Genomic DNA, 27,957 nt, shown 5'->3' with positions numbered 1-27,957 from the left:
ACGCTTCGCTACAGCTGCTTATGCAGACTTCAGATCTTTGCTCAGGTATGGGGGATGATGTTTTCCCAGGGGAACCTGAAGGGCAGAATTAGAGCTTAAAATGCTGTGCTCTATTATAGCCTAGGTAGGAATTAGCCAGTTGCTTCGTTAAAATCTTATTGAAACATATACTGCCTCTATTTGTCATTGTGTATGTGGGACAAAAGTAACTGAGAGAAACGGATGAGACCTGAGTGACCATGATTTCCCTGAGAAATCAACTATGTCATGCGCTTGGCTGCCCAATCATCCTTGCCCTTGGGTAGAGATGAGTCACTGCAGCCAGAGCAAAACCCAGACTAAGAGCGACAGGTGTCACATGCAGTGGGTTAAGACTCAGTCTCCCACACCGCAGGTGATTCTGACGCTCAAAATCCAATAGTCTCATTAGAATAGTGAGAGCCTACGTGACACCAGGGTGTGAAGTGACATCAAATGGTCCACATCCATTTTAAGAGCCACTAGACCTGGGTTTAGGGGGCGTAGGAATTCAGATGTATTGCAGGCTTTGCGAGAGGCAACTGACAGATGTGTCGAAGAAGGAAAATCTTGAAAGTATCACTGCATCAGTTGTAAGTTACTTACCCAATGGGACGCCCACTCTACATGCATTAAAGTCAGAGTGACGTAGCTGGATCCTGCAGTTTTTTTATGGAGGCTCCGAAAAACTAACTCATTTGGCCACAAGCGACATGCTGTAAATATGGAGCTAACAGATCACCGCTGCTGTGTAAAAAAATGGCTTAAGCGCTTTTCCTGCCTTCGGGAAGAACTTGCCTACTGGCAGTAGTCTATTTATTTATGGTTCCAGCCCTGAAGAGCCTGAGCTTTTTGGGCAGAGAAAAAAACCTAAGGCCAGTGGAAAATGCTGCTTAGAGAGGATGAAAAAGGGGACCACGTCCTTAGAAGATACTCCAGAAGAAACATACTAACTGTACTGGGATTCAGTAACTTACCCCTGTAATTAGAAACATCAAGTAGCTAAAACTCTCTGCTTCCGGATAGTAATCAATCAAAGCAGGCCTGTAAATTTAGCATCAAACCACTATTATAATAGGTGCTTGCATCTGGTTGGTGATCTCTGTACACTATATTATCAAGCCATAGTCTTCAAGCTGTTTCCATTCAGGTTTGAACCCATCTGGATCTTCAGTTCATCATACTGTCACACACTGCCACCACCATATTATTACTAGAGGTTTGGCGCAATCAAGCTGCTTTTAATATAGAGTCTCAACAACACAAATAGACATTTGTTCTTCATTTCTCACCTTCCATTTTGCACTTGTAAATCAGTCACATAACTAAGCTTTAAATCCAGCCCCTGCACACTAATTGCATTCCAGCCACTAAGCTAGTTTGAAGATATTCTACATGATGTCTGTGAGTGAGACATTACGATTTGACCCAGTGAGTTGATTCAAATAGTTTTCTTGCACCAACTGGCATGACTTTGTGCTTTTTTTGCCTATTAGTTTCTTTGGTGACTTTCAGCAGCTTTACCCCTCGCACTTTTTAAAATCTTTTAGCCCATTACTTCTTAGTGTGTGTATGTAAATGTATGAATCTGAAACACTGTGTTTCTAACTATAATAGACGTATTCCAAAGTCTACTTCCCACAAGCCAGACATGGGGCACAGACAATAGGAACGATATATCTCACCAGTTCTTACACTGAAACGTATATAAAAGGTTCTTTTTTAGGTTATGAACAAATATGACTTTTAGAGGAAAGCACAGTCACATGTCCAGCTAACAGTCACGTATGATGCACCCATTTCTCATCACAAAACCTCAAAATCGTTCCTTCATTCTGGTTTGACATCAAGAGGGTAGGTGAGGGACAAAATTCTACCAGATTCTCTGACCAGACACTTAAAAAAGAAATGTATACATCTCGACAACGACCTTGCAAAGTAAATAAACATTATATTTAAACTAAAACTTACTTGTAATTAATATTATAAATGTGAAATAACAAATGATTAACAAAACACTCCCCAACTTCTATCTCTTTTCATGTACTAAATGAAAGAAAACATTAGAACTTAGAATTTTGCTAACCTGAAGAAAAACAACATCAATTTCAAATCAGAAAAAGCACATATAAAGTATATAAATTATTTTAAAATAGAAATGCATCCGAGATCTCAACCTCTAAAAACTACCATTTCATTAATTTAAAATGAAACTGACATTCTCTTTTTTCCTAACAGAAAAGAACACCTCAATGGAAAAGCTGCAAAAAACTGTGAAACATCTAAGAAGGACATTAATGTAAGTATACATTAGAAACGCAGTTATATAATGTTGTATGTAAGTAAGAAACATATAAGTATTTTATAATTCTAATTTTTATACTATTTTACTACTTTCACACACAATGACAGAAAGAGCTAGATACATAACATTCCCGAAAGAAGAGCGATTGCTCAGTAACATGGTCTATACCGACCAACAAGAAAGTACATGAATGGAAAATGTGATTTGCAAATGTACTGAAAATTGATCTAATGCCTGGAGTGGGAGTGCTACTACATTGGGCCCGATTCACAAAGGTAAACAGACCGAAAGCCTAAGTTTACACCCAAAGTCTAAACATAGACCAAAAATATAACTTTACTATGAATAAAGTTACACTTTAGGTGTAAACTTAAACTTTTGTTGTAAACTGAGACTTTTCGTCTAAGTTTACCTTTGCGAATTGGGCCCACTGACTTTTAACAAGCCATGATTCAAACCATTTAAAAATTTCCATGCACTTCCAACAATCTGCAAAAAGTGTAAAATATGCTACAGCCAATTTGCCTTTGAAATAAAAAAGAATACAGCACTAGCCTATGTCCCTGTCACAGAGGAAGTTAACCACTAAAATTTACTAATAGAAAACCCTTTCTACCATTAACACAAACTGAGCCCACTAATGGATTAATTTGAGGATGCTTAGATTGGCAGACTGTATCTCTCTGAACACAGATGCCAACACAAATTCCAAATAGCATGGTGGAATGTCTGTAACAGCACCTTGGCACAGGAAGACAAAACAAACAACACAATGGATGAATGGCATAATGCCTTCCCATCCACACTAGGCAGAACCCAACCTATACTCTATAAAGTTATGGAAGCATTACAAAAAGAGTAAACATACTAATAACTACAAATGGAGCACCCTGCAACCCAATTTGCACCTAAACATAGCAAACACACCAAAAGAGTGTACGACTTTCTACAACTTAAAGTCAAATTCTTCAAAATCAATAAAGTAGTAAGGGCCACATGTACGTACCTTTTTCCTCATCGTAAACAGACCGATTCGCAGAATTGGGTCGTTTGCGACTAGAAAAAGCATTTTGGTATGTACAGACCCATTTTTATGATTCAGTAATCTATTTACCGATTCGCAAAAAGGGTTTGCAAGTCACAGTTAGGAAGAGGCGTTCCCTTCCTAATTGTGAGTCGCAGTGCAATGTAGGATTGTTTTGTGACCGTGAATGCAGTCACAAAACAATCACAGTTAACACCATTTTCAAACTGGTGCTAACCAATTCGAAAACGGGGCAGGGTCCCCACAGGATACCTTCCCCTTTGTGAATGGTAGCGAAAATTTTTTTTTGCCTGCTCTGAAAAAATGAAAATGAAAATAAAACCTTACATTTTTTGTTTTTAAATGCATCCTGTTTTCCTTTAAGGAAAAACTCTTTTATTTAAAAGCAGTCACAGACATGGTGGTCTGCTGTCACCAGCAGGCCACCATCCCTGTGAGTGCAGCCATTCCCAATGGGGTGGCAAACTGTGACTTACCTCATGAATATTAATGAGGTAGGTCATTTGTGACCCCATTGGGAATCGCAAACAGTGTGAAGTACACTGTTGTACATACGGTTTTGTGAATGGTAGCGAAAACATTTTTTTGCCTGCTCTGAAAAAATGAAAATGAAAATAAAACCTTACATTTTTTGTTTTTAAATGCATCCTGTTTTCCTTTAAGGAAAACGGACTGCATTTTAAAAAAAAAACAGTTTTATTTAAAAGCAGTCACAGACATGGTGGTCTGCTGTCACCAGCAGGCCACCATCCCTGTGAGTGCAGCCATTCCCAATGGGGTCGCAAACTGTGACTTACCTCATGAATATTAATGAGGTAGGTCATTTGTGACCCCATTGGGAATCGCAAACAGTGTGAAGTACACTGTTGTACATACGGTTTTGTGACTCGCAAATGAGGCGCAATTTGCGAGTCAATCAATCAATCAAAGAGACTTATAGAGCGTGCTACTCACCCGTGAGGGTCTCAAGTCGCAGGGGCGGGAGGGGAGATCACTGTTCGAAAAGCCAGGTTTTAAGGCTCTTTCTGAAGAGTAGGAGGTCCTGGGTCTTGCGGAGGTGGGTGGGGAGGGAGTTCCAGGCTTTGGGGGCCAGATAGGAGAAAGATCTGCCTCCAGTGGTGGTGTGTTTGATGCGAGGAACTGTGGCGAGAGAGAGGTCAGCGGAGCGGAGGTGGCGTGTGGAAGGTCACTCTTTCGTTGAGGTAGGTTGGGCCGGTGTTGCGGAGGGATTTGTGTGAGTGGATGAGGATCTTAAAGGTGATCATTTTGTCTATGGGGAGCAAGGGGAGGAATTTGAGGTGTGGTGAGATGTGTTCATGGCGGGAGAGGTCGAGGATGAGGCGTGCTGCTGAGTTTTGGATTCGCTGTAGTTTGCGCTTGAGTTTGAGTGTGGTGCCGGCGTAGAGGGCGTTGCCGTAGTCTAGCCTGCTGCTGATGAGTGCGTGGGTGACTGTCTTTCTGGTCTCTGTGGGGATCCATTTGAATGTTTTTTTCAGTGTGTGGAGTGTGTTAAAACATGAGGAGATGAGGGTGTTGATTTGATTGAGAGGGAGGGGTCGAGGATGATGCCGAGGTTGCGTGCATGGTTTGCGGGGGTGGGTGCGGGGCCTAACGTGGTGGGCCACCATGAGGGGTCCCAAGTGTTTTTGTGTGGGCCAAAAATGATTATCTCGGTTTTGTTGGAGTTGAGTTTAAGGTGGTTGGCTGTCATCCAGGCAGCGGTGTCAAGGAGTGCAGCGTGTAGGTTGGTTTTGGCAGTGGTGGGGTTGCGGGTGAGGGAGAAGATGAGTTGTGTGTCGTCAGCGTAATGGAGGATGGTGATGCCGTGAGGTTTGAGGATGTTGGCTAGTGGGGCTATGTAGATGTTGAAGAGTGTGGGGCTGAGGGAGGGGCCTTGTGAGACTCCGCAGGTGATTTTGGTGTCGGAGGATTGGAAGGGTGGGAGACAGACTTTTTGGGTTCTGTTGGTGAGGAAGGAGGTGAGCCTGTCCTGGGCTTTGTGGCGGATCCCAGCATCGTGAAGTCATGTGTGGAGTGTGTGGTGGCAGACAGTGTCAAGGCTGCGGAGAGGTCCAGGAGTATGAGTGCAACGGTCTCACCCATGTCGACTCTGGATCTGATTTAGTCGGTGCATGTGATGAGAGCAGTTTCCGTTTTGTGGTTCTTGCGGAACCCAGATTGGGAGGGTTCGAGTGTGTGGTTTGCCTCGAGGAAGTGGGATAGGCGGGAGTTGACTAGTTTTTCCGTGACCTTGGCTGGGAAAGGGAGGAGGGAGATGGGGCGGTAGTTGAAAAGGTCGTCTGGGTCGGCTTTGGTTTTTTTTAGGAGAGCGGTGACTTCCGCGTGTTTCCAGGGGTCTGGGAAGGTGGCGGTTTCGAATGAGCCGTTGATTATGGCTCGGAGTTTGGGGGCGATGGTGGGACTGGCCTTGTTATATATTCGATGGGGGAATGGGTCGGAGGGGGAGTCAGAGTGAATGGAGTTCATTGTCTTTTCAGTTTCTTCATCGGTGGTGGGGGCCCAGGTGGTGAGTAGGTTGGGGGGGGTGTGGTGAGTTTGTGTTAGGTGGGTGTGTGTGGTATGAAGCTGTTGTGTATGTCCAGGATTTTGCAGTGAAAATGAATTGAGAGGGAGTTGCAGGGGGTCTGTATATGAGTGTGCCTCTGAGGGTGGTGGTGTTGTTGATGTGGATGAGGAAATGCATGTGTTCTGCGTTGTTGAGGGTGTCGAGGGTGTTGGTGGTGACCTTGATGGTGTCTCTGTGAAGGATGTCGATGCCGCCTCCTGGTTTGTGAAGGCGGTCTTTGCGTTGGAGTTTGTAGCCCTCTGGGGTCGCTGTGGCTATATCTGGCTCAGATGAGAGGTTTGTCCAGGTTTCTGGGAGGAAGACCATGTCGGGTGAGTGTGATGTGATGAGTTCCCAGAGTTCTTTGGCATGTTTGTGTAGGGAACAGGTGTTTAGTAGCAGGCAACTGAGATGGTTGCGAGTGGTGTGGTTGTTGTGTTGTGAGATTGTGTTGGCGGGGGTGCTTGTGGTGTTGCTGTGGGTTGAGGTGGTATTGGCGTGGGGCTTGTGCAGGTTGTGGGGTTTTTTGGTAGGTGCGGATGTTGTTGTGTGGAGGCTGTTGCGTTTGGTGTTGGTGTGGTGTGCGTGGAAGGTGGAGCAGGAGAATAGGCAGGTGCGGCAGGAGAAGGGGCCTTGTGTGTGTGTGGGGCTGGTTTGAATGCAGGTGGGGCGGGCTCCTGGGTTGAGGGAGAGGAGGGAGTGGGGGTGGTAGTGTAGTCTGGGGGGCGTTTGGCTGGTTGGGCCAGGGGGACTGGAGCTGGGCGCGGTCCGGGCGCGGACAGGCGCAGACGGGCTTGCCTCTGGCAAGCCTCCGGCGCGCCAGCTGCACGGCCGCGCATTGACCACCATTAAGAGGGGGAGGTGGGAGGGAGGAGCAGCTGGGAGGCGGGAGGTGGGCGGGAACGGGAGATCGAATGGGGGCGGAAAGGGCGCGGAACAGCAGAAGCTCGTAAAACTCGAGGTCGTACATCTGGCCCTATATTACTTAGCAATATTAGCCAAAAGCATATTATAAAATAAATATTAGCCTACACATTTCCTAAAAATAACAATTATAATCAACATGGCAAATCATTTTTTATATAAATAATAAACATAATATTTTATTACATCAGTGAAAACATCAAATAAAACTCCAATCTTAAATAAAAATTATATAACAGAATAATATATGACTTATTTACATTAAAAATCTAAACCTCACCACCCAAAAAAACTCAAAGAACAAACTCAATCCTTTATGAAAAATAGTTAGAATTAAAACACAAAAAAAGACATTATCCGATGCAGCCAAGGATGGCGGGTGCGTTCAAAAATGCTCCCCGGGGGTGTGGCCATGATGCGCAGGGACAGAATGCAACTCCAGTTCTCTACCCCGCATCTGCCTGTAAAGTACCGTTTCCACCCTCACCCAACTCACGCAAAGGGCTGGAGGGCCACAGAATGCCTGTGTCCGCTTGGTGCACACCCAGAGATGTCCACTGCCCCAAGTGACTTGGCTAGAGACGGACGACCGCCCATCAGACTGCCGCTCGAGAAATGGTGGCCTATGGGTGACAGCTGAGTAACAATTGGTGCTTCACTAATCTGCAGAGCTCCGAGACCACTGAAGTTGTGGTGTTCTTTGAAGCAGCCCTGACAGCAAGACCACACTGCACTGGAGGACCCTCAACTGCAGCCCAGCTAGTGTCACTGGTGAACGCCTTGCAGGCCTCAGGACGCTGGAGGGGGAGGCCACCGGGCCGAGATTGCTGCCCCGGGAGGAGCTGACATTATAGACAGCTGAAGCACCAATTGACTTGCCAACTCGTAGCCTGGGACCCTCAGGTATGGCGGCAAATATCTAGAGTGCCTGTCTCCCCTCTGTGTGGTTCAGTCCAGATCGGCCAGCCCTGGGGCCCCGTCTGACTTAGAAGGCCTACTGTTTCCCCCGAATGGTGCGCTCTTGGCCCTCTTGGACATCGGCCAGTGGATCCAGTGCTGGGGACTCTGTCTTCTTCGCACTGCCTAACAAGGCTCCTATTACATAGTGGCAGAGCTAGACCCAGGGAGTGACAACCAATACTGTGAGGCCCACCATACTGCTTGGCGGGCCCCGGGAATGCTGGGCCTCTCATCTGCACAATATATCCATGACCCCTCGTAAGCACCCAGTGCGCTACTCCTCTTCTATCAACGGCTTCCAGAATAGACTAAGCACAACACGACAGACACAGCAAGCCAGCAGCAACATCTAGATCAAAAGGACCTGTGCAGGGAGCACCAACGGCGGGGGCAAGACATAAGAAAGACCACACCCTTTGAGACATGCTTGTGAAATCCACTGAGACCCCGGGGGAGGGAGGAGTCCCCCCACAAACTCTTAAGTGGACCTGAGGTCGGCAGACAGACAAGCTGGGGGCCCCATCATCCAATCCTTCAAGGTGGTACTATTTACATCACTCAAGGAGGATCACCAGATAGTTAAAAAGGAGCTATCATAAAGACATGAAAGCAATACATAAAGACCTTGTGGAACTGGGTGGTAGGGGGTCGTCCCTGGAAGATAAAGAAACATCCCAGGGTGACGAAATCGAACACCTAAGACAAGAAGTACTCTGCCTCTGGGATCAACACATCGACCTTCAGGCAAATGCTGAAGATCTGGAAAATAGGTCCACATGCAAAAATATCCGAATCAGAGGGGCGTAGGAAGAAGACATGGAGTCCTACTTGCAAGCTCTCTTGCACAGATACTGGATGTCTCTATCGACAAGCTGATTTTGCTTAACAGGGCACACCGGATTGGGTCTCCCCGGACAGGGAGAATGGCTGACATACTGGTATGAGTACAAGACTTACACCTAATTGAGAAAATCCTGTGCAAAGTGAGAGATCATTAACTGTGCTCGCTGAAAGCTGCCTGTACTCTGCTAGGCATTAAATCTAACCCCACTGACCAAGCGTCTTCTACCCACCCCACACCCAACTCGGAAGGCCAAGTTAGGAACCACCTAGCAGGAATGGATGGCCAATCCAGGCGACCTGTGTCCAGACTCAAGCACTATGGCTCAGGAACGGCTTTACAGAGAGACTCGGATCATTGATCAGGCGGAACTCAATGCAGGGCCCTGATCATAGTCAGGAGGGTCTGGGGTGTGAGAAACCGTATCTACGATTTAAACACCGGAGATGTGCTCCACCTGGACCACAGACCAGAGTCCTGGAATTTCCACTGGACTACCTGTTGTTCCTCCTGGAGTAATGGTAACACCAGCAACACTTTGTTTTTGTTTTGTTCTTCTAGTGTTTCTGAGGGCTTTTCTTTATTTTTTTCAGTACACTTACCTTACGCTATCTTTTCCTTCGGGGCTTACCCCAGAATCCATTAGCCCCATGGCAGACGCACTTAGTAGCCATACCCTGAAGACCCCGCATGTAGTAACACAGCACTTCCCAACTTTCAGGCATGGCACACGCGCAGGATAGACTACGCGTGAGCTCCCTGAATGTGAAAGGGCTGAATAATCCTGTTAAACAAAGGGCTGTACTCTCATTCCTAGAAAGATCAGGGTAGACATATGTCTCCTACAGGAGACGCATTTGATGCCGAACAACTGGTGCCGCTTTCACTCTAAATTCTTCCCACAACAATTCCACTCTTTGACCAGTACCAAAAGGCCTGGAGTGGCTGTTCTGGTAGCCCGCTCATTTCAAGGGAAAGCAGAACCCAAGTTGGCGGAAATTAATGGCCGCCTGCTGCTATACCACATACAGGTTCGGGGAGCTTCTCTCTGGTGCTAGGCTCCCTCTGTTCGTCTAATGCGGGCCAGGAACCCTATCTTCACAGGGCTACGGTGGAGATCATGGCCACACAGGAGCATTTCATATTGATAGGGGGGAGGTCTCAAAATAGTCTTTAGCAACAACATGGATCGATCAGCACTCTGGATGGGAGTGACAACTGGTAAGGGAAAATCTTGGCTATGGGAGGTGGGGCTGATGGACCTGTCAGGAGAAACCCACCCAAACACACATGACTACACATTTTATTTACACACACATAAGACATACGCACAACTCAACCACTTCTTAGGGACTAAAGAGCTCTTAGACATAGCCCCCACTCTAGACATAGGTATGCGCTCCCTCTCAGATCACGCCACATTATCCGCAGACTTGTCATTCCCACTGACTACCTGCACACACCACCCCTGGCACCTCTGAGAAACTCTATTACACAAACCAGAGGTACTTCAACAACTCTCTACTGTCATGCATACTTTCCTTAACACCAATGACACTCCCATTTCTCTTCTGTGGGATACAATGAAAGTAGTAATCAGAGGTGAGTTTATAGCTATTTCAGCAGTAGACAACAAGGCATGCAAAAAAATATGCAAAACCCTACAGGAGTGGGTGCAGGAATTAGGACACATTCACCAATGTACAGGTGCCCAACTGGTATGGAGACAGCTAGAAGCCGCTAGGAAACAACTAGCAGGGCTGGACATCTACAGGGCAGAATACTCGCTCCTTCACCTTAAACACTCATTTTACATTGGAGGGGAAAATGTGTCTGACTGCCTGCCAACCGATTATCGTCCCGACGAGAAACGGCAGGGGTAGAGGCCTTTAGCGGGGAGGGTAGAGCCGAGACTGGGATGGATCACCGCATAGCAAACCAATTTCGGAACTTTTATGCCGACCTATACCCAGCCCAGTCACTTCCACCAGAACCTTCTAGCCAATATGTACAAGATGCAAATCTTTTCAAGCCTACGGCAGAACAAATTCTGAACTAAACACCTTGGTCCGCATAGATGAAGTCATAATGGCTATCATACGGCAGGAAACCCACAGGTCACCAGGCCCAGATGGGTATCCAGCCTCGTTTTACAAGGCCTTCTGTACAATACTGGCCCACTTCTCAGCAGGTTTTTTAACTCTTTTACAGGCCCAGGCATTATCTCCACTTCCATGCTCGAAGCCTCTATTAGCGTCATCCCTAAACCTGGGAAAGACAGATGTTTATGTGGGTCCTACAGACACATCTCCCTTTTAAACAATGGCACCAAACTCTTCACAAGTATATTTGTGCCCCACCTAAACCCGCTGATGCCAAGCCTCATCACTCCTGACCAAGCAGGGTTTATTTCATGGAGGCAGTTCAGCGACAATACCAAGAGGTTGCTCCACATGATCAACAAAGCACCCTGCTCGAAGAGGGAGTTCATGCTCTTCTCTGTCGATGCAGAGAAGGAGTTTGACCATGTGCACTGGCCCCATATAGAACTCACCCTGCTCCACTTTGGCTTTTGGCAGCCTGCTCAGCATTTATGGACACCCTAGGGCAACAGTCCTTGTCAATGGCATAATATCTGCTCCCTTTGCCATTGGCCAAGGCTGCCCTCTTTCACACCTACTATTTGCGCTCTACATGGAGCATTTTGCACAAAGTGTATGGGACAATACAGACATTACTGGGGTTAGCTTTGGAGGCGAGGAACATTTAACAAGCCTATACGCAGATTATGTCATTAAAGCTCTTGATAAATCCCTATCTGCCCTCCCAGCTTCTTTTGCAGAAATGGAGAGGTTTAGAGCCACGTCTGGCTTCTCTGTAAATACAGGTAAATCCCAAGCCCTCAATTTTATGGTACCGCCGGGCACAAAAACGTACCTGAGCAAGTGCTTCCCAATCCAATGGGAAGAAGAATCAATTGCCTGTCTCCGCATCCAATTGTCCACCTCAGCTAGGACCACTGACACTCTTAACTATAACAGGGTGCATCAGCAGATAATAAAAGATTTAGGCATTTGGTGATTATATCTCCTGACTTAGTTGGGCAGAATAGCTTCTGTAAAAATGACTATCGTCCTGAAGATACTCTTTCCTTCAGACCCTCCCAATTGACCCACCGCTGGGATGCTTAAAATGCTGCAAAATGCTATCTATGGCTTTATATGTGCCGGAAAACACCCCCAGCTGAAGAGAGATAGGAGGTATCCTCCCTCAGCAGAGAAGGGTCTGGGAATTCTACATTTGCAGAGATTTTACCCAATGGTGGAGCTTCGCTACCTCATATAGTGGACACAACTGGAGTCAGAGAAACACTGGTTCTTCATGGACCGGGCAATTACGGGTACCCCCCACCCCCCTCCATGGAAGGTCCAGTTTCTTCGACAACCCCAGCATGCATGGGGATTATATTGTTCCCCAATCACAAGATCGACAATGGAGGTCTGGCACTCAGTCGCAGGACACAAATACCCGACATTCCCATAACCCATGAAGCCCCTGCTGGAGAATTCATATTTTACACCAGACCTCGACAAGAGTGCATTTCGCCACTGGCAAAAAGCCAGCTGCAGCTGTGTCAGACTTCTTTTCAATGCAGGTGGTCCGATTCCGTTTGATCATTTGAAGCACCTATACGATCTTCCTGAGACAGAATGACTATGCTATCTACAAGTCTGCCATTTCCTTTCCCACTGCTCCATTCGTGAAGAAGCGAGCCTTCTTTTGACGGAGTCTGAGAGATGGCTCCTTATGAAAATTAATGACAGACGTTCCAATTCAGAACTGTACTGTATCTTGCTCCCAGCTCTTACGCCGGGTAAAGCCCCTAGCCAACTGCATTGGGAAGAGGAACTCGGTCACCAGCATTTCTCAAAAGAATGGGATGACATTTACTATAGGGTTAAACACATGACCAATAACACAGCTGGCATAGAAACCACTACGAAAAGTGAGACATACTGGTATCTGACCCTGCCCAGACTCCATGAAGGCAACCCAGACCGGAATCCACAGTGCTGTCGACATTGTCGTCAACTGGGAATGCTACTCCACATATTACGGGATTGTCCCAAAGTGAAACCTTTCTGGATGGCTGTCCTGAATGACGTAGATGAGTGCCTCAACAAAACCCTCCCTAAATTCCCAGCCTACACACTTCTGGGACTTCCAAACCCACTTACATATCCACTTATGTCCTGCAGAGGCAGGCAGATAGAACTTGCATTGGGGGCGTCACACCAGACAATCCTCGCACTCTGGGAAATGGATAAAATCCAGACACATCAAGCGTGGCTGCATAGGCTATGGCACATACTGGGGGTGGAGAAACTAACCTTAGCACTAACAGCAGGAGGCAACATCTATAGAGTCCTTTGGGCCCCTTTATAATGTTATTTTCCAAGGAATTCTGAGACCTGACATGCTGCAAATTTTTGTGCATTCTCAGCCTGCCGGAGCCAACACCTCCCAGTCCCTTAGAACTGCCACCTGACATACCACATGGACCCACTGAGGACTAAATGCAAGACACATACACTGCTAGGGTACTCCTGGGGGAAGGGGAGTGGGGGTATGTTGGGATTTAGAGTTGGTGGCCGGCGCTTACAACCTGCCTGCAAGACCGTCTATGCTCCCCACTTTCTGCAGATGTGTGGGTAGGTGGGTGTATGTGTTGACAATACCATAATTCTCAAAAATGTGAGGTAAATGGTGGGAGTATTATAGACTGTCTGCCAAATTAGATGTATTCGCTAATGACGACTGAACTGTGAGAGAGAGGCAGGGGTGGTAGGGTGATGGGGATTATGACTGAACACACAAGACCTTCTGTTCTCTTATTTTCTACTGAATGGTATCATGCTTTTTGTTGGACTTTTTTGCTTATGCAGAGTCATCCCCAATCTTTGTGCCTCCTGCCTCCTATTTTTTCTGATCTGTTGCTGTTGGTTTTTGAACTCTGAGCACTTTACCACTGCTAACCAGTGCTAAAGTGCATATGCTCTCTGTGTAAATTGTATTGTTGATTGGTTTATCCATGATTGGCATAGTTGATTTATTAGTAAGTCCCTAGTAAAGTGCACTAGAGGTGCCAGGGCCTGTAAATCAAATGTTACTAGTGGGCCTGCAGCACTAGTTGTGCCACCCACACAAGTAACCCTGTAATCATGTCTCAGACCTGCCCCTGCAGTGTCTGTGTGTGTGTATTTTTACACTGTAAATTCGACTTGGCAAGTGTACCCACTTGCCAGGCCCAAACCTTCCCTTTTCTTACATGTAAGGCACCCCTAAGGTAGGCCCTAGGTAGCCCCAAGGGCAGGGTGCAGTGTATGGATAAGGTAGGACATATAGTAATGTGGTTTATATGTCCTGACAGTGAAATACTGCCAACTTCGTTTTTCACAGTTGCAAGGCCTGTCTCTCTCATAGGATAACATGGGGGCTACCTTTAAATATGATTAAAGTGTAGATTTCCCTAGACAGTAGATGGACATGTGGAGTTTGGGGTCCCTGAACTCACAATTTAAAAATACATCTTTTAGTAAAGTTGATTTTGAGATTGTGCGTTTGAAAATGCCACTTTTAGAAAGTGAGCATTTTCTTGCTTAAACCATTCTGTGACTCTGCCTTGTTTGTGGATTCCCTGTCTGGGTCAGTTTGACAGTTGTGTTGTTTTTCACCTCGCACTAGACAGTGACACAAAGGGGGCTGGGGTGTTACCTGCATTTCCTGATTAGCCATCTCTGCTAGGAGGGAGGGGTGGTGTGGTCACTCTCATCTGAAAGGACTGTGCCTGCCTCTGACAATGCCGGCTCCATCCCCCTGGTGTGTGTCTGAGGCCTTGCCTGGGCAAGGCAGGATTTCACAAGTAGGTGTGAGTCCCCTTTGAAGAAAGGTGACTTCAAAGACTAAAATGGGTATAAGAAGGGCACCCAAATCTTCAGACTTTAGAAAACACTTCTGGAACCAAGAGGAACCTCTGCCAGGAGAAGAGCTGATAGCTGAAGAAGAAGTGCTGCCCTGCCTGTGACTGTGCTTTGTGGAGCTTTCCTGCAGTGCTGCTTCTGCCAGAGTAAGAGGGCAAAGAATGGACTTTGTGTGCCTTCCATCTTGTGAAGAAATCTCCAAGTGCTTGATTTAGAACTTGCCTCCTGTTGTTTGAACTCTCAGGGACAGCAAAAACTTCTCTCTGCCAACACCTGGAGTCTCTGGAGAGACTCCTGCTCTGACAAGTGGTGCCCTATCCAGTCCCTGGGCCCTTGAAAGGAAAGCTGGTGGAAATCCAAGGAAATCGACTTCGGACGACTCCGGACTGATGCCGCTACTGAATCCGGTGGCGCCGCCTGCACCCGACGGCGTGACCTTCGCTGGAACGTGACGCTCTTCGCAGGCCCGACGCCGCAGCAGCCCCGCTGAAGTCCGCGACTCCGTGGAAGTCGCCACACCACATCATGACCGACGCCGCTCGAAGTGCGCGGATTCAACGTTTCACACAGACGCCACGATCCCCGACTTCGCGCATCGGCTTGTTTTCACTCTTCACCAAAGGTACTGTACTTGGGGGTCTACACGACTCCGTGTCCGGCGCCGCTGGTGTCGGCTTGTTGGGAACGACTCCGTCACGACGCCGTGTTAACATCTCATCGAAGCATTTTTGTTTCTAAACGCTATTTTTGAGTTTAATCTTAAAAAATTCATAACTTGACTTGTGTATTTTGGATTTTTGTCGTTTTGGTCTTGTTTTGTTTAGATAAATATTTCCTATTTTTCTAAACCGGTGTTGTGTCATTTTGTAGTGTTTTCATTAAGTTACTGTGTGTGTTGGTACAAATACTTTACACCTAGCACTCTGAAGTTAAGCCTACTGCTCTGCCAAGCTACCAAGGGGGTAAGCAGGGGTTAGCTGAGGGTGATTCTCTTTTACCCTGACTAGAGTGAGGGTCCTTGCTTGAACAGGGGGTAACCTGTCAACCAAAGACCCCATTTCTAACACTTTTTCTTTGTATCTTTATTCTAAAATCAATTAAATCTGTTCATCAAAAAAATTCTCATTTCCATATAACAATCACATGATAATTACACAAATAATAAAATATAACAATAACACTCAAAACAAATAAACTAACTATGACTAGGGGCCTCATTACTAGTTTGGCAGTCCCGGGATCGCCATGTTGGCAGTGGCAGTCCGACCATCAATGGTCTGACAGATGTGACCGATGTATTACAAGTTTGGTGGTCGTAGCCACAGGAGACCGTCAGTGGTCCACCAGCACCTCCAGGAAGCAGAGACCACCACAGTCACAAGAAAGCACAAACATACCAGTTGAGCCTGTGTATCCGCCAGACCCATTATGAGATTGTACACCGCCAATGTGACTGTGGCAGTCCCACCACCATGTATCAGAAGGCGGAAACAGACAGTACATGGAGCCAACTGACAAACGTCATGACGCTGCTGATGATGATAAGAACACAACGAAGTCAACTTCGCTGTGGACACCAATAACAGAAAGTACACACACCTACCGGTCTCACCAACCTTAAAAACAGCTTGTAGCACCGGCAAACACATATTGGGGTGGGCAAGCCACAGGCAGCAGGTACACACCACAAACAACACACTCTCACAAACATACATCAAAACCGACATGTACACAGTCACAAAACACACAATTTGGGCAGCACACTCACACAGCACTGCAACACTATACAGATATAGCCGGCCACACAGCTCAGGCACAGGGAGACAGAAGGCTACACTACATTGTCAAACACATCAGCAACAGCACACCTACAGCACGTATGCAAATACAACTCACACACTCACATTCCACACTGGCCAGGGACTGTCCTCACATACAACACACATATGCAATGATCTGGCATGGGACAGAAACAACACCACCAGTAAACAACCCTGCAGTGGACACACACATCACAGCACAATGGAAGGGCAATGACATGCACAATACACAGACACAAATAGACCAAGGACAGTATGGCAACTATACCTATGCAATTGGGATGGTGCCATCTGAGACACCAAGGGAAGAAGACTGCATTGGGACATATAACACTTTGAACAGCCCCCCAAACATGTTCACAGGAAATGGCCCTACATGGGTCTCGGGGACAATCAATGATAAAACCAATAGTCATGCACACCTGCGCAATGGGGAAGGGCAAGTCAAAAAAGCACATACAACTCCTACATACCTCTACAGGAACTAGCTGCAACGGACACACAGCAAAATAGACACATTCACAGGCAAATGCAAACACTGCTAGCACAATTTAACACAATCCATGTGTGCACAAACAATACTCAAGATGACACACATCACATGTATACATAAACCATACCTGGATGAGAAGTCTAACACCATACCTGCCCACATCGGACAACGCAAATAGAAATACCATGAAACAGTACACAAAGTCATGACACCACCGTTCCACTTACACACACATACCTATACACACAACATATGCCCTTCTCTTGGAGGACGACAGCACTGCACAAACACTCACATACTGCTAACAACAGCACAGCATCAAGCTAGAAAAGGAATTGCAGGACAAATGTATACCCTAAAAAATAAACTGATTGTGTTTATTAAATATGAAAACTTTAAATGTCCAGGGCCATTAGCCAATCCATTACACCAGTGGTTCCCAAACTTTTTCAACCCCCGGCTCCCTTCACCTATTGGCAGTTGGCTGTGGCTCCACATTATGTTATTTTTTATGGCAGTTGGGAGGATGTAAGCCCGGCATCGGTAGTACTTCCATTTTTTTCCCCTGAAAATAATTGTGATGAAGGTATTACTTTCGTAGTTGTGATCTACTTTGTCACTGAACTGATGCTGTAATCAAGCACTTTATCAGCAACAAATACTCACTTTACCACCTCTCCTTTTCACCCCAGGCCTTGAAGCCTTAACCCACAAGTTCCCGCCATGAAAGCATCTTCTTCAGTGGCAGCAGCTTGCATCATATTCTGCATGTCACGGAACTAAATAGAATGCATATCTCTGACAATCCTTCGCAACAAATATGAAACAACCACTGAGCAGCCAATTTAAACATTTATTTTCTTGGGAATTCTGGCATTAACATCAGCAATCTGAAAAGGGCAACGTTGGCTACATTTGCAGAAGGACCTTCAATAGAAAAGTCTGTTGCAGATGTCATCCAAATGCCCTATTTAGCTGAGCTATAACTGAAATGCAATGGGAGTAACTTCCTATTCAAACTATCTCAGTGCCAGGACACTAAGACGATGATATCCCCTCAGACATGAACCTGACGCTGAGGAAGCCAACCTTCCTCCAGCAGCAGGCAGGTCACTGTTTTCCTTAAAGGAAAAGAAGGGCAGCGCGCACCTCTGAGCACCCTTTAGGTTGGCTATCCAAGGCTTGCGCCCCACTCCCATCCCTGCATTTCTCACACATGCAAAGCTGTAGCAGTTGAGGCACCCATCTCTCTCTTTGCTCAAATGCAGGTTAGAGCATGAACTGCTGCTGCAGGTGGGAGGGACTCAGTAGGAGTAAGAATAGGAGTATTTAGAGTAAGAAGGAGGCGGTAGAGTTAAGAGTAGGAATATGTAGCAGAGTAATTGACAGTTAATAGCTGCAAGAGTAGGAAGGAATATCATTAGGAGTAAGCAGAAGCTTTGTGGCTAGTAAAGTGATGAGAGTAAGAATGACAGAATGAGATAAAGATGTTAAGAGAACAAATCCTTTCATTTACTTCTAACAAAGAATCTGTGCTAGTAAAGCTGGATGTGCTTTCCGTTTCATGCACAGATCACATTGAAGTTAGGGCCTTTAAATAAGCACCATTGCAACCTGCTTCAGTTGGTTAAATATCACATGTACACAGCTGAAATAGGTAATATTTACATGCTTTAATGCGATCAGACACTGCTGACATGCATTACCTGGCATTTATAAGCACTTTATTGCTGTTTCACTGGCTCGCTAAGGTACAATATCTATCTGTACAATAGTTTACAGATACACCTGTATCTGTAAAGTATCTTGTATGAAAGAAGAGTGCAGTGGAAGGTGGGCTGTGGTGCATTAGGAGGCATCCAGCCAAGGTCTGACTGCAGTCACTAGGCTGAGTATCCTATGATCTTCGTCTTATAGACAAGTGTTAGCTGTGTAATAAACTGCCTATCTGTGGGGCCCTGCTGACAAGAAAAACAAAGTGCACAAGACAATAAAGGTACCTATGTACAGACAATGAATCTGTACTGCACACATTTTTCAAAAGTGTTTGTCTCATGGTGGCTTATTCCGAGTGAAGTGTTTGTGTTTTATCGTTGAAGGGACAGAATTAGTTGTCTGTGACAGCAGGTCTTCCATGAAGGCCTGAGTATGCGTTATTTGCTGAGCAGGAGAAATGCCCTTTACAGTGTTATACTGCATATTTCTTTACCGTTTATTTTATTTTTGGAGCTAGTGTATTAAATTAATGTTATTCACCCTTAATGACCTTTATAACGTAATCTTTCTTGCCTCTTTACCTAGGTCGAGGTTTTAAGAATTAGCATGCATGTTTTAATTATATTGCACAAAAGGTTTTGTTAAATTGCATTAAGGGATTTCTCAAATTCACTCGAGCAGCACTTCTGAACTGTTTAGCTCAGGGTGGGGACCAGTTAAATAACTCCCAGTTGAGCGATGCTTTTATGTTTCAGTGTCATCCATAAACACTGCAGTTAGCAGGAGGGCAGGGCAAGTAGTGACAGCAGACATTTATAGCTATTCCTGCAGTGGGTCCTAAACTGTGTGCTTGGTGCACGTTGCCCCTGGCTAGTTTTAATGGCGCACCTCGGTGCTGTGGCACACAGATTGGGAACCACTGCATTACACAGTCCAATAAAAAGAAGGGCCATTGAGGGGGTAGGCAGGCAACTCAGGGATTATCTGGGGGTGGAGGGTGAGGAATCAGAGTTGGGAGGAGGGTTGGGCTTGGGAGGGGTGGTCTTCTTGGAAGGGGCAGGCTTCTTCATGGTAGGGGTGAGCTTCTTCTTCGAGTGAGAGATAAGGGTACTTGTGGGGACTGCAGGGGAGGCCTTGGAGGTGGATGGGATGGCTGGGTGGGTTCCTTCTGGGTTTGGGATGGGGGAACAGGGGAGAGGTTAAGGTCAAACAAAAAAGGTTTTTGAGACACACGGGGCGGTCACCAGAAGGGGTTGAGATTTGAAGGTTGAGGGAGTGGTTGTCTGATGTGTAGGTGTGGTTGTTGTGGGTGCATGCTTACGGAATGTATGCTTGTCTCTGGTGGGTGTCTGTTGGGTGGTTGGGTGAGGGTGTTTATGTGTCTTGGGCTGGGGTGGAGGAGCTGGGGGATGCCGTGGTGGGTGGGTGGCTGTTGGGGAGGTGACTGCAGGTATGGTGGATATGGTGGATGTATGTGTGTCTGTAGTTGTGGTGTCTGCAGGTGTGGTACCTGTGGTGGATGTCTGGGGGTCTGCTGGGATGGCGTCTGTGGTTACGATGGGTATGGTGGCTGTGTCAGTGACTGTTGTGGTGGTGTCTGTAGGTATGTTTGATGTGTGTGTGATGCTGGGGTGGTAGCAGTGTCAGGGGAGGTTGTGAGCGTTGCTGTGGCTGTGGGTGGATGCTGTTTGTGTGCGTGCTGGTGTGTCTTATGGTGCTTGTGTGCATTCCGTTTGTCTGTTGAGATGGATCTCTGCGGATCTGTTTTTGTGCTTTGGGTAGCTTTGGGCAGGTAAGGGAAGGGGGGAATTAGGACTGGGAAGAGGAAGTTGGAGGGAGGACGGAAGGTGGAGACTGAATGGCTGCTGTCAGTATGGAGGCCAGAGCCTGAAAAGATCTCTGTAGGCCAGCCTTTGCACCATGAATGCCTTCCAGGAATGCGTTAGTTTGTTGTAGTTGGGTTGCCAATCCCTGGATGGCATTCATTATGGCTGTCTGACCGACAGAGATACTTCTCAGGAGGTCAATAGCCTCCTCATTGAGGGCAGCAGGGGTAACAGGGGCTGGGGCAGAGGTGCCTGCAGCAAAGGAGACACCCACTCTCTTGGGTGAGAGGGCACGGCCCACTAGGTGGGGAGCAACAGGCAAGGCAGTGATAGAACAGGGTGTCGGACAAGGATGGTACTGAGTGATTCCCCAATGGGTCTGCCACCACGAAGGAGTGGCCACTGGAGAAGGAATCCGAGGATGATGACAATGTCCCGGGCTTCCCCGTGGCACTCCCCTCACCCTCCGGACCACTGGGTACCTCTGTGTTAGTAGTCTCTTGACCCAAGGTCTCGTGGTCAGATGCGTCCTTACTTGGCTCAGCCCCATCTCCTTCGCTTTTCTGTGCTGATGCTGCAAAAAGAAAACAAAATAGGGTCATAACATGTCCAAAAGAGATGTTCAATCACATCTCTGATTGACATTCAATACCAACATGTCAAGTAGATCCCAGCAAAAACGTACACCTAAGTGGCACATACATGTGGCAAAACATACATATGCATGCCATCTGGATTTACTTAAGTTGTCCACAGGAAAATCTGGCTGTCAGACAACTACAATTGCATGTCTGAAGTCCTCAAACCACAATAACCATACAACAACTAGGAGACCTCTCCATCATCAAATCTGTGCCACATCCAGCAGACCTAAGTTGATTTTTGGCAAATAATGGTATCCCATTGTAAAGACCATTCCCATATTTCACACACAAGGTCTTGCACACATCTATTTGGCACCTAAATAGTGTACCAATAATTAAAAATGATGCCATGAAATCCTCCTATGATGATTACAAAAGTACAATATCCTGGAGTAGGGACATGGAAATACCCATGTCACACTGTAAACATTTCAACACTGTACACTTCAACAAGTGACACCTGTCCTAATAGATTCAAGGACGTAGTATCCATGTTACTCAGATAGTTCTCACATGTGCCATTGAAAGGAACACTTTTGATGTCAGGTTCAATATGTGTAGATGTTTCCAGAATACGCAAAACAATGATTCAGTAAGCCCCACGATAGTCACCACTAATGTCTGACACCTATTACAATGAAAATATTTGAGTGTTTCTGTAGTAACCATCTGTCCTTTGCATGTTGGAGTCACACTGAACTTTCAGTGACTTTTAAAAGGAACTCAACTTGTTGTCCAATGTGAAGCAACTTCACTATCCACATCTTGGACATGCCAACCCTGGGGTCTGCCAGTGGATGAATGCCTGTACCCAAACACATGTCAGCATCACGGCAAGTCTCTCCATGATGCATGACAACAGTCAGGGCACAATCTGGAACCATTACACATGTGCAGTGCACTTTTACACATGAATCGAAGGGCATAGACAAACACAGAGTGGTTCCACAATCTGGGCCTAACTGTCATGTCCCTCACTTCTACTGCAGTTCTACATGCAAAAGACAAATTATGATGTATGAAGGTATCTGTCAGACAATAAACAATGGTGACACACTCCTGTCTGTGGCACAACATGAAATGTACCACCATTGTAACTGTACTATTCCACAAACACTGTTCCATGAACATATATGTGAGAGAATACAGACATCATCCTATCAACATATATTAAGAATGTTTCCTATAGAGAAAAGGACACCAGGCACGTTAGCAACAGACATGGGACACAATAAATGTCAATTGACATTCCCCACTTACAAGAAGAAAGTAGATGCTACATCTGCAAATAATTTGCCATGTAAGCCATTTCACATGTATGATGGATGCCTATACATCACAGACTGTAGTGAGACACCAGCACTGGCACCGCCACACATCATATACTGAAGATAACTAGCTTCTGTGTGGCAGATGTCTACATACATATATACCCAGACAAATGGCAGAGGACAGTGAGCCAAAATCTACTTACCTTTGACCTGTAACATTTAGGCGTAGTGACTGCACTACAACAAACAGTACATGAATGATCACTGCACACAGCCATTTGTGGTCTTTGCAGAGAAAGCAGTTTGAGGATTCCCACGGTTTTGAACTAGGTCCTAGGTTCCAAAGTCAAGGCACAACTGGTTGGTACACATGACATGTCAATACAAGCAATCTCCCATCTACTGTGTGACACATGGCTCATCCCTAATTGTCTGGAGGAGCAGTCAGTACCTCACCCAGTCACCTGGCAATGGGACAGGTACGAATTTGCTGTGTACTCACCCCCTTGTGGCTGCTGTGCTGCCCTCAAACACCCATTGAGCTCCGAGTAGGCCACCGATAGAATGCAGGCCATTAGGGGGGGTCATTGCCTGATGGGCACCACGACCATGTTGGGAGGACAGCCCGAGATGGGCCTCTGCAATCTTCCTGGCCCAGTGTCTCAGGTCCTCCCACCTCTTGCAACAGTAGGGTCCGCATCTTCTTGGCGATGTCGCTCCAGATCCCTTTCTTGTGATGGGCGTTGACCTGCATGGATGCAAAAGAAAATAAATTATGCCCACAAGTCCCATCCAAATATCTGAGTCACATACATGTCAGTATACCAAACTAAGGACATTCTCCATTTGCTCAAACTGTTCAAGTGTGGCACATACAGGGCAGGGACCTGACTACAAAGACTTCTCAATTTGCTGACCAAACTACTACTCTGCTCAGGCCCTCCACTGACTAGGTAGGTCAACTGACATCTAGTGAAACATGCTCTAGCAATCTGACTGAGATCTGAGGAACTATGGGACACATCACACCTCTGTGGCTTCTGAAAGGTAGACTCCTTAGACATGAATGCATTAAAACACTCAAACTCTATGAGAATGATTCTCTGCATACAGTTCCTACAGGCTACTGCCAGAGTACAAACTCAAACATTATACATGGGTAACAATGAGGTGACTGGCATGGTGAGTACAGAAAGTGTCTACCCTGTCCATGTGTGGACATGTGGATTTACAGATGCATACTCATGCCACCTCAAGGGGTGCGGTTCTGTGTTATGTACATGTGCCACAGCACATGCTTTGGGACACATGTGTCCATCCTACAGAGACTGCATCTAACAAGCAAAGGCATGCATTGTCAATTTACTGTCATGTGACAAAGTTACTGAATCACATATCATGGCTTCCCAGGAATCAGCACACTATCTGCAGCACTGTGGGGACTATCATTAATGACATAGGCCTGCGTAGGACTAATTTGACCTGTGTGACAGTGACAACAGGGCTGTGTGAGTGAGGGACCTTTCAGGGGACAGATACACACATTGGCAATGATACCAAGTGCAGATTGGTTGCAGATCATTACCTCTCCCCTTAAACATTCTCATACTCATCAGGGGAAGAGCCTCAATAAACTGCTAATTAGCACAAAGCCTAGATTTGGCCACATGACAGGATCAACTGGGGTACAGGGAGCGGGCACAATGCATAGCAAAAGTGAGTCAACCCCAGCCTAGACTACAAACCAAACTGGGAGATACATTTGACAGTCCCAGGTCTCTGCAGGCTGAGCAGACAGAACCTACATGAAACTCCATTCCCATCACTTCCATACAAGACAGTACATCAGGTAGCCATCAGTAATCATAGGTCATCTTTCACACACTTTACACATATAACATGCATGCACAACTAATGGTGTCATGTAAAAACATGTTGTCTCACATTGACAACATCCATGTGGTAAGAAATGTCTCGGGATGGCTTTAATGTCACCTCATCTGGTTTTTTGCACTCAACATGAGGTAGATCAGGGTGCACTCAAAACACACACAACATGTTAGGACTCAACATCTGGCACTGAACACATATACATGCACATTGACTCTTCCATTGATGCCACAGCAAATGCACCTCCATGGCCTTGACTTCACGTTTTGGCACACATGGGAACAATCTAGCCTGTGAAGAGGGAATATATGGTGAACTACAGAAAAGTAAATGTGTACATGAAGCACTTACCTGCTCCTCTGGTGCACTATAAAGCTGTCCATACAGGGGTGGGATCTCTGTGACCAGCCTCTCCAGCTCCTCCGGGGAAAAGGCAGGGGCCCTATCACCTGCTGGACGTGGCATGATTGCTCTCAGAGACAGTACACAGCAGCTCAGGTAGTGGAGGTCTTGCTGGCAGCAGTGTCAGGAGTCAAGTGAAGGATTTTGCAGATCATGGCAGTCCCATCTGCCACATACGCAGGCATCACTGCCGCCAGACATGGCCATTTGCCTGCGACTGCCACTGACAACGTTAGCCTATGGCTGTGTCCGCTACGATTGCAACCACCTACCGACATGACAACTTCTACAGGCAGTCGTGGGTGTTTCCTTATGTCCAGTGGAGTAGGTTAGGCAGCCGCCATTTTAGAGGTCTGAAATGTGTTGTATGGTTCCAAAAATGTGTCACAACTCCAAAAATGTTGTTTTTTTCAGTGATAAGTGTCTGTCTTGTCCTGTGTTGTAGGTCCACCTACTCAGATACCATTTTTGTACATTGTTACGCACATGTGGCAATTTACTTTGGGGCACAGTCCCCCCGACAAAGGTCATTTTTAAGCTTGGGACATTAAGTCATAATCCAAGTGCTATGTTTCATGCACAAATTGTTGATGATGAGGTGTACACGTGTTGCAAAGCAAGGGGAAAACATGTTTCTTCTGTGCGATTAACAGTTGTGATGTGCACTGTGTATTATGTCCTCAACTTACGACACACCTTATCACAGTTTGTCATTAATATGCATCATGTATGTTGCAAGGGACACAGTGAATGATGGTAAAACATAATTTCTTGTCATACATAGGTACCCCAGGGAGAGAGAGGATCAGATAACCTCCTGTCTATAGTACACTGCCAGACCTTCAGAACATGGAAGAATGCCACATCATCCAGTTCTACTGTCTGAATCGGCAAACAATCATGGATCTATGTCATCAGTTGGAGCCAGATCTGATGCCTGCATTCATCATCCAAATAGCATACTACCTATTGCACAAGTCATGACAGTGTTGCACTTCCTGGCCACAGGGTCCTTCCAAAATACAGTGGCCCTATCTGTTGGGATGTGCTAGCCTATATTCAGTCTTGTTTTGAAGGATGTATTCTCAGTAATGTTGGAACACCTGGACAGCTACGTCCGGTTTCCTCAACATGAACATTTCGCCCATGTGAAGGCTGAATTTTATGTTTTGGCACACATCCCACATGTGGTGGGAGCCATTAATGGTACACACGTTGCCTTGGCCCCAACGCATGGCAATGAACAAGTGTACTGCAACAAAAAGAGCTTTCAGTCCAACAATGCCCATGTTGTATGTTTGGCGGACCTCTACATTCACAGGTCTGTGCCCATTATCATGGTTCAGTCCATGATAGCTTCATTATGCGGAACAGTGCGGTTACCCGGCTGATGTCACAATTGTACTCAGAGAGGGCCTGGCTGGTTGGTAATTTACATATGTCCTGTTTGTTTATGTGCAATATCCGCTGCAAAAATTGAAATGAGAGGGACTCTTAGTTGCATATATGCCCCATTCTATAACAGGGGACTCTACATACCTAAACTGTGCATGGTTGTTGACACCAGTTAAGAACCCAACTACGGCAGGGGAAGTCCACTTCAACGATCCCATGGAAGAACACAGCATTTTGTGGAGCGGGCTTTTGGGCTTAAGAAAGCCAGATTTAGGTGTCCGGGCAAGAATGGTGGGCACATCCTCTACTCACCAGAAAAAGGTTGTAAGATCACTGTGGACTGCTGCATGCTCCACAACTTTGCCCTGCAGAAGGATATCCCATACATTCCAGATGAGGGGGAGCTAGCACTGCCACTGCTAGCACTGAGGATCTTGTAGTGCCAAGTGAGGATGACAGTGATGAAGAGGAAGGTGAAGACTTGTGGGCATATGTCATAAATCACTACTTTACTTGAATATAAGTATGTAATGTTATGTGATTAGTGTGACTGTGTGAGGAGCTGTAGTTGTCAGGATGTGTTGATTAGGGTTTTGCCCAAAAGACAGGGGATCTCATGCTTTGCAGTATACAGCCAAGGTTTGCTTGCAAAGTCAGGCTTGAACATTCCACTACTTTAATTATCTGCTTTGTTTGTGTCAGCCTCATTGCAATGTAAGTGGATCTACTGATGTTTGATATGGGGTTTTGGTCATTGGTATTGGATTTCTTGCCTAAACTCTTTGTATTGTTTTTGATCAGGTACCTTCATCTTACCATTCTCATGTGGACATTTCAGAGTTGTGACATTGGCAGGTATCTGTTGCTATTCTCACATGTGAAGTGGGCATGGATTGATCCAGGTATTCACAGATTTAGGGTGTATGAGTCCTGTGCCAGTGCAGCTTGGACAGTGGGTGGGTGGAATTCTGAAGTGCATAATACACTGGTTTTATGTGGTGTGTTGGTCCAGTTGTTTCATGTGTGTGATCTTATGGCCTTAAGATATGTTCTCGGGGGCGTGGCCACTGGCGTCAACATGGCGGTCGCACTCTGAGAGTGCTCTGGACACCTCCGTCATCCGCCAGGAAAGCCGACCTCTACCACACTCGGAAATGCAGACTAAATGACTCCTAGGAGCTCCCCGGCCACTGCGGATCCCGAGGGCCGAAGAGCCGGGAGAAATCGAGACCGGGTGCAGCCCGGGGACTGTCCGGAGCTGAGGCCGCGAGACAGACGCAATCCGCACCCTTCTGCAATGGCCCTGTGAGGAGGTGAGGCAAAGCGCCAGACGCTCCGGCGGAGCTTGCAGTGAGGGGAGCATGAAGACCCGCTCCCCCCGCAGGATTGAGGCGAGCGATCTGTCCGCTGGGCGATCGTAAGTGACTGCTGTGACGGGTGCAGCCGCTGGGGCCGACCTTGAGTGGACGTGTCCCTGCCGGAGGTGAACCTGGGGGGCCTTCGGGTCGCGCTATTTGACCATGGAGATGGGTCCTGACTCGGAGCCCGCTCCCCCGCACGCGATCTAGACTTCGGCGGAGCTGGGGGACTGAAGGAGAGCTGCGACCCGGCCTTAGAGTTTCTGGGGATGGCGCAACCTGCACCGGACCATCGAAGACAGCTGAAACAGCAACCAAGGGAGAGCCCGCCCTGGTACCACGCGGATCCTGGGGCATACACGCAGAGGCCCCGAAGGCGAAGCGACGAGTGGGGGAGGCGAGACGGCCCGGTGAAACGCCTAGACCTGCCCGGACTGGAATCCCCTTGTCACTGAGACAGACGCTCAAAGCACCCCATATTGAAGCGAAGAAGGCCGCAGAT

This window comes from Pleurodeles waltl, chromosome 2_2 (genome assembly GCF_031143425.1).
Source record: "Pleurodeles waltl isolate 20211129_DDA chromosome 2_2, aPleWal1.hap1.20221129, whole genome shotgun sequence".
NCBI lineage: Eukaryota > Metazoa > Chordata > Amphibia > Caudata > Salamandridae > Pleurodeles > Pleurodeles waltl.
This window is presented reverse-complemented; position numbering follows the sequence as displayed.